The 7,133-nt window shown below is 50.2% G+C and overlaps 1 pseudogene; it reads left to right on the top strand.

Annotated features, from left to right (window-relative positions):
- Positions 1–2,475: 2,475 nt before the first annotated feature.
- On the top strand, positions 2,476–3,594 carry LOC144950929 (trace amine-associated receptor 365 pseudogene; annotated as a pseudogene).
- The last annotated feature ends 3,539 nt before the right edge of the window (positions 3,595–7,133 follow it).

Genomic DNA, 7,133 nt, shown 5'->3' with positions numbered 1-7,133 from the left:
GGTGTACAGCATCCCATGTCAGAGAATAAGGAGACTTATCGCAGCCTTCGCTTGGAGATTCGGAGAGCCATGAGGCGCTGCAAGGATAGGTGTTGGTGGTTGCGGATAGCTGAGGAGATGGAGTCTGCCTGAGTTATCCACGATCACAAATCACTCTTTAACTCCATCAACAAAGTAACTTGCAGCACCACACCTATCACCATCATTAGGGGAAAGGACGGTGATCCAATCTCCAACCCCCATGAACAGGTTTGCAGATTTGCTGCACGTTTCTATGAGGTCTTGTGGGAGGGGAAATCCCTCAGCCTGGAAAACATCATGGGGCAAAATGAGGATGACCCTGCTGAGGCTGTAGTGCCTCAAATATTCACAAGAGTGAGTGGCTAGCTGAGGTGCCATCTGTGGAGGAAGTTCAAGGGTGATCTAGAGTCTGATAATAAAAAGCGCTGGGCAGAGATGATCTGCCAAGCGAAATGCTGAGGGAGAGTGGCATCTGTGCGCAAACTGCCCTACATTATGTCATCACAACAGTCTGGACCACTGGACGGGTTCTGCAGGATTGGAAGAATTTCCTGGTGGTCCCCCTCTTTAAGAAGAGAGAATCGCACAGACTGTAACAACTACTGCCATGAGGAAAATCGGTCGCATCTTCTGGCCAAACAAGATTTCAAACCCGGGGGACCTTTACAATTGAGACCAATTCTGGACACATAACGCAGGCATGTAACAAAGAGAAGACTCGGGTTGCTGGGACACGAGCTGAGAATGGAACCCGAGTCCATAGCAAAAAAACCTGCCCAACGGTGGACAAGACAAGGGAAGAGACCACGGGGGGCAGGCCGAAGACTGCCTGGCGACATTCAAGACAAAACTAAAGACCATGGGGGTGCTGTCTTGGGGTGAAGCAGAGGAAGCTGCTAAAGACTTTCCGGCGTGGCCGTGGGCTTGTTGCGGCCTCACACTCCACAGGGAGCAAAGATGACTTGCCAGGAAAGGTCCCGGCAAAGGATTATTGAACGTCGCCTTGCCAGGCACGCTGAAGAGAGGCTTGCGGAGCCCCAATGTAGTTTCAGGCCAATGCAGTCCTGCACAGATGCCATATTCTCTGTCTGCTACAGGAGAGGTGTTGGGAATTCCAACAAGACATACATTTCTGCTTTGTTGACCTGTTCAAGGCGCTATGATACTATCAACAGGCCAGGGCACTGGGTTGTTCTTCGTGTTTTCGGAGTCCCTGTATCTCTGCTCACAATAATTAAGGATCTTCATGATGTTGAGCAGGCTCACATAAAGCTACGTGGCTGGGAGTCAGAGCCATTCCCTGATCACCATGAGGTGCAACAGGCATGTCTTCTGGCTCCCACATTATTTAACATCTATTTCGACCATATAGTTCGAGAAGCCTTCCATGGCTGTGTAGTGACGCAGTTCAGAGACAGAAGTAATAGGAGGCACCTTCTTTATTCTTACACACAATGGGGACTATACACACCCTACGTGGGTGTACACTTTATATATCACACACAACCATCTATTGTCGGCGGCACTATCTAGCTAGAACAGATGGCAGGTTGTCAAGCTAGAGACGTCCAGCAATGGTGAGGACGGCGGCGACGATGGTGGCGAGACAACAGCATAGACCTGAGCTCTCGCTCAGGGCTCCCTCTTATGCTCCTGGCATGGCCTTGCTCCGCCCTGGCCACACACCCCTACTGGAACCTACTAGCAAGTTCCCGGGGCTTCCATATGGACCCCTCCATGAACTCTGCCCTAGTTGTCTTCCCCCTGTATATACTGTCACCTGCTGACGTGTGTACTACTGTACACTGCAGTTACCACTTTCAGTCAACAGCCAGCACTATCACTCTACAGCTGTACCAGTGGAATCTCCATCTAGTTCAGATACAATGGGAGGCTGATTGATGCCCCGGTGTGGTCAAGGGATGGCTCCCTACTGGTCAACTATGTTACATATGCTGATGATTTGGTGATTGCTGCTCACTCAGAGGAGGACTTGGAGGTGCTGCTGCTGAACCTGGAGTGTGCCACTAAGAGGTGGGGCCTTACCGTCATCCCCACCAAAACTAAACACCTGCCTGGGTATATTGTATCATCAAACAATCCACCACCTCAACTCCCCATGAATGATGGGACAGTTGTGGAGAGAGTGGAGAGTTTCCATACCTGGGCAGTGTGCTTATGACCAGCTACGGTTTGGCAGCTTAGATATCACTCGGAATCAGTCGGACGGCATTATTTGGCCCCACAGTCAACCCACAGCACCACCTGCATCTGTCCCGTGACACCCTTCTACACCTAGCCTGGCACAGGAGTCAACCAGTGGCACCACTTGATTTTGTCCCGTGACCTCCTCCTGAACCTAGCCTGGCACAGCAGTCGACCCAATGGCATTCCACATTAACCAGCCGCGTATTCGCCCCTTCCCACTTCCGTTTTTTCAGATTTTTACCCGACATGAATCCACTCCCCTCATTCCAACTCTCACCGTCACCACCGCCACTACTACAGCTACTACTATCTACACCAACATCATCATCTTCGCCACCACCACCGACACCGAACTCCAACCACTGTGTGCCGTCCCTCTACGGCCTCAGCTGCACCCCCTCGGATCTGAGCCAGACGGGGCGCGCCCTCCTCCTCACCATCCTCTTCCTCGCCATCCTTATCACGCTGGCGGGCAACCTCCTCATCATCGCCTCCATTGCCTTCTTCCGGCAGCTGCAGACGCGCTCCAACGTCCTCGTCGCCTCGCTCGCCGCTGCCGACCTCCTCGTCGGCTCGCTCATCATGCCCTTCAGCGCCATGCGCACCGCCGACAACTGCTGGCCCTATGGCGACCTCTTCTGCCTCCTGCACACGTGGCTCGACTTCTCTGCCACGTGCTCGTCCATCATCAACCTTGCGTGCATCTCGGCCGAGCGCTACATCTCAGTGAGTGACCCGCTGCGCTACCGGCAGCGGGTGACGCCGCGCGTGCTCATCGCGATGCTCACCCTCTCGTGGTCGGGCCTCGCCGTTTACGGCGCCACCTTCCTTGCTGGCTGGAATGTCGCGGGCATGGAGGGCGTCATCGCGGCTGAGAGCTGCCCACACAGCTGCCGCGTCTTCATGAACGCCGCCACGACGTTCGCCAACGTGGGCGCCTACGTGGCGCCAATGCTCGTCATGGCGGCGGCCAACGTGAAGACCTACGGCGTGGCCCGCGACCAAGCAAGGAAGGTGCATGCCTCCGGGCCGCTTGATGCACATGGCCGGAGCCGCTGGGAGGCGATGAAGCGAGAGCACAATGCCACCAAGACCATGGGCATCATCATGGGCGTCTTCATCCTCCTGTGGCTGCCCTACATCCTGCTGGCATCCACCGAGCCCATGTTAGGCTACGGCACGACGCCGGCGACGTGGGAGGCGGTGAACTGGCTGCCATACATCAACTCAACAGTGAACCCCGTGCTGCTCGCGTCCTTCAACCGCTCCTTCAATGGCGCCTTCCGCGTCATCCTCGGAGGCAAGGCAACCAGGCCCGGGGCACGCGGCACTGACCTCTACAACCTCCGAGACCGAGTGGGGTGATGGGAGTGTGGTGGTGGTGGTAGGGGTCGTGGAGGTGGGCCAGAGGTCAAGTTGATGATGGTTCTTTGGGATAAACTGACCATAGACTAAGCACTGCCCATACGCTCAACACTGCCCATACTTTCAACACTGCCCATAAACTCAGCACTGCACCATAGACACAACACTGCACTATAGACTCAGCACTGCCCATCAACTCAACACTGCACCATAGACTCAACACTGCAACATAGACTCAGCACTGCACAATAGACTCAGCACTGTACCATAGACTAACCACTGCACCATCGACTCAACACTGCCCATGCACTCAATACTGCCCATTGACTCAATACTGTTCCGAAACTCAACACTGCCCATAGACTCAGCACTGTCCATAGATTCAATACTGCACCATAGACTCAACATTGCACCATATTTTCAGCGCTGCACCATAGACTCAACACTGACCATAGACTCAACACTGCACATTGACTCAACACTGCACCATTGACTCAACACTGCACAATAGACTCAACACTGCAACAAAGACTCAGCACTGCACCAGAGACAAACCACTGCACCATCGACTCAACACTGCCCATGCACTCAACACTGTACCATAGACTCAATACTGCCCCTAGACTCAACACTGCCCCATAGACTCAGCACTGCCAATAGACTGAACACTGCACAATAGACTTAACACTGCACCATAGATTCAGCACTGCACAATAGACTCAGCACTGCACTATAGATTCAACACTGTCCATAGACTCAGCACTGCACCATCAACTCAACACTGCACCATAGATTTAAAACTGCACCATACACTCAGCACTGCACCATAGACTAACCACTGCACCATCGACTCAACACTGCCCATGCTCTCAACACTGTACCATAGACTCAACACTGCACCATAGACTGGGCACTGCACCATAGACACAGCACTGCCCATAGACTCAACACTGCACCATGGACCCAACACTGCATCATAGACTCAGCACTGCACCATAGACTCAGCACTGCGCATATATTCAACACTGCACCATAGACTCAACATTGCACCATAGTCTCCGAACTGCACCATAAACTCAACACTGCCCATAGACTCAACACTGCACCATAGACTCAACACTGCCCATGCACTCAACATTGCACCATAGACTCAGCGCTGCACCATAGACTCAACACTGCGACGTAGACTCAGCACTGCACAATAGACTCAGCACTGCACCATAGAATCAGCACTGCCCATAGACTCAGCACTGCACCATAGACTCAACATTGCACCATAGATTCAGCGCTGCACCATAGACTCAACACTGCCCATAGACTAAACACTGCCTATACTCTCAACACTGCCCATAGACTCAAAATTGCACTATAGACTCAGCACTTTCCATAGACTCAACACTGCCCATAGAGTAGTAGGTTTTTACCCTTTAAACTGGTACAAAACTGACACCTTTATACAAGGCATCATGTTTGCAATAACCACAACACAAGTAGTCAAAATGCAAACAAAAAGAAGCAACTCTGATAATGGTAATGATATGCACTGTCCTTGAAGTTGATTGGTCCACACCTGAGACAGCTTTCCTTAGAGCCTAGTCTCCATTGGTGTTGGACCAGATGACGCCAAAAGGCGTTCAACTCAAAAACAGTGCACTATCATTGCACCATAGACTCAGAACTGCACATAGATTCAACACTGCGCTATAGACTCAACACTGCAACATAGACTCAGCACTGCACATTAGACTCAGCACTGCACCATAGACTAACCACTGCACCATCGATTCAACACTGCCCATGCACTCAACACTGCACCATAGACTTAGCACTGCACCATAGACACAGCACTGCACCATCGACTCAACACTGCACATAAACTCAACATTGCACCATAGACTCAGCGCTGCACCAAAGACTCAACACTGCGACATAGACTAACCACTGCACCATCGACTCAACACTGCCCATGCACTCAACACTGTACCATAGACTCAACACTTCACCATGCACTCAACACTGCACCATAGACCCAACACTGCACATTATACTCAGCACTGCACCATAGACTAACCACTGCACCATCGACTCAACACTGCACCATAGACCCAACACTGCATCATATTCTCAACACTGCACCATAGACTCAGCACTGCACCATAGGCTCAGCACTGCACCATAGACTCAGCACTGCCCATATATTCAACACTGCCCATAGACTCAACATTGTACTATAGACTCAGCACTTCCCATAGACTCAACACTGCCCCATAGACTCAACACTGCAACATAGACTCAACACTGCAACATAGACTCAACACTGCAACATAGACTCTGCACTGCACAATAGATTCAGCACTGCACAATAGACTCAATCGACTGCAATCGAAACGTCGTGAGAATGTTATTCTTTTATTTTTATTATTTTATTATATCCCTTCTACGTGACTTTACCGAAAGAACCAAGAATATGAATCCCTGCAGTCACGAAAGCTTTAAATCGAAAAATACTTCCCATGAACTCAACATTGCATCATCGACTCAGGGCTGCACCATAGACTCAACACTGCACCATCGACTCAACTCTCCACAAGACACAACACTGCAGCATAGACTCAACACTACCCATACTCTACACTGCCCATACTCTTAACACTGCCCACAGACTCAGCACTGCACCATAGACGCAACACTGCCCATAGACTCAGCACTGCCCATATATTCAACACTGCACCAGAGACTCACCACTTCACCATCGACTCAACACTGCCCATGCACTCAACACTGCACCATAGACCCAACACTGCATCATAGACACAACACTGTACCATAGTTTGACACGTAGGCTTTCGCGACCAATATTATTCATAATCAACGTTTTTGGGTTTAGATCGCGTTATTTATAAATGTGTCATAACCCTTCACCACCCGACACGGCCAATCAGTAAAAAAGTGTCACGTTGACAAAAGACAAATAGTTCACTGCTTTAGCCCACCGGTGTGTTGAAGCATGAAACCACAACATTTACAATTTGAGTACGACGTTTCGCTGGTAATTGCATCCAGCATCATCGGGCAATTCGCCAGAAAGGCGAGGCTCTCCTCTGTCTCCCTTTCTTATATAGAGCAGCAGCAGGGTGACGTCATCATTAACTCATCAGGTGCAACGATTTGAGAGTGGGGGGGGGTTATTGTAATTATATACTAGATTAGTAATCAGGCAGTTGTTACGATGCGAGTTGTAGATTAGTAATCATTTGGAATGTGTTGTATTGTGATTATGTTACAGTTAGTGTTTGTTTCCCCTATAAGGAATTGTAATGTATCTTATTTAATAATACGCTTCCAGGCCGCACTAAGCCTGTAGCTGTCTGAGCGATTAAAGTTATTTCTGTTTCTCTCAATTTCAATGGATTCTCTAATTAGTCTTTGCCAGTAGTAACTAGTTTTACACAACACTTCAACGTTGTCAAAATCAATTGAGTGTCCCTGTTGGCAAGCATGTTCTGCCACTGCTGACAGTTGTGTTTGCGATAGTTTAA

The sequence above is a fragment of the Lampetra fluviatilis genome, chromosome 60, assembly GCF_964198595.1.
Source record: "Lampetra fluviatilis chromosome 60, kcLamFluv1.1, whole genome shotgun sequence".
Lineage (NCBI taxonomy): Eukaryota > Metazoa > Chordata > Hyperoartia > Petromyzontiformes > Petromyzontidae > Lampetra > Lampetra fluviatilis.
The sequence above is the reverse complement of the archived record's forward strand: the minus strand, read 5'-3'. Positions and strand labels throughout refer to the sequence as shown.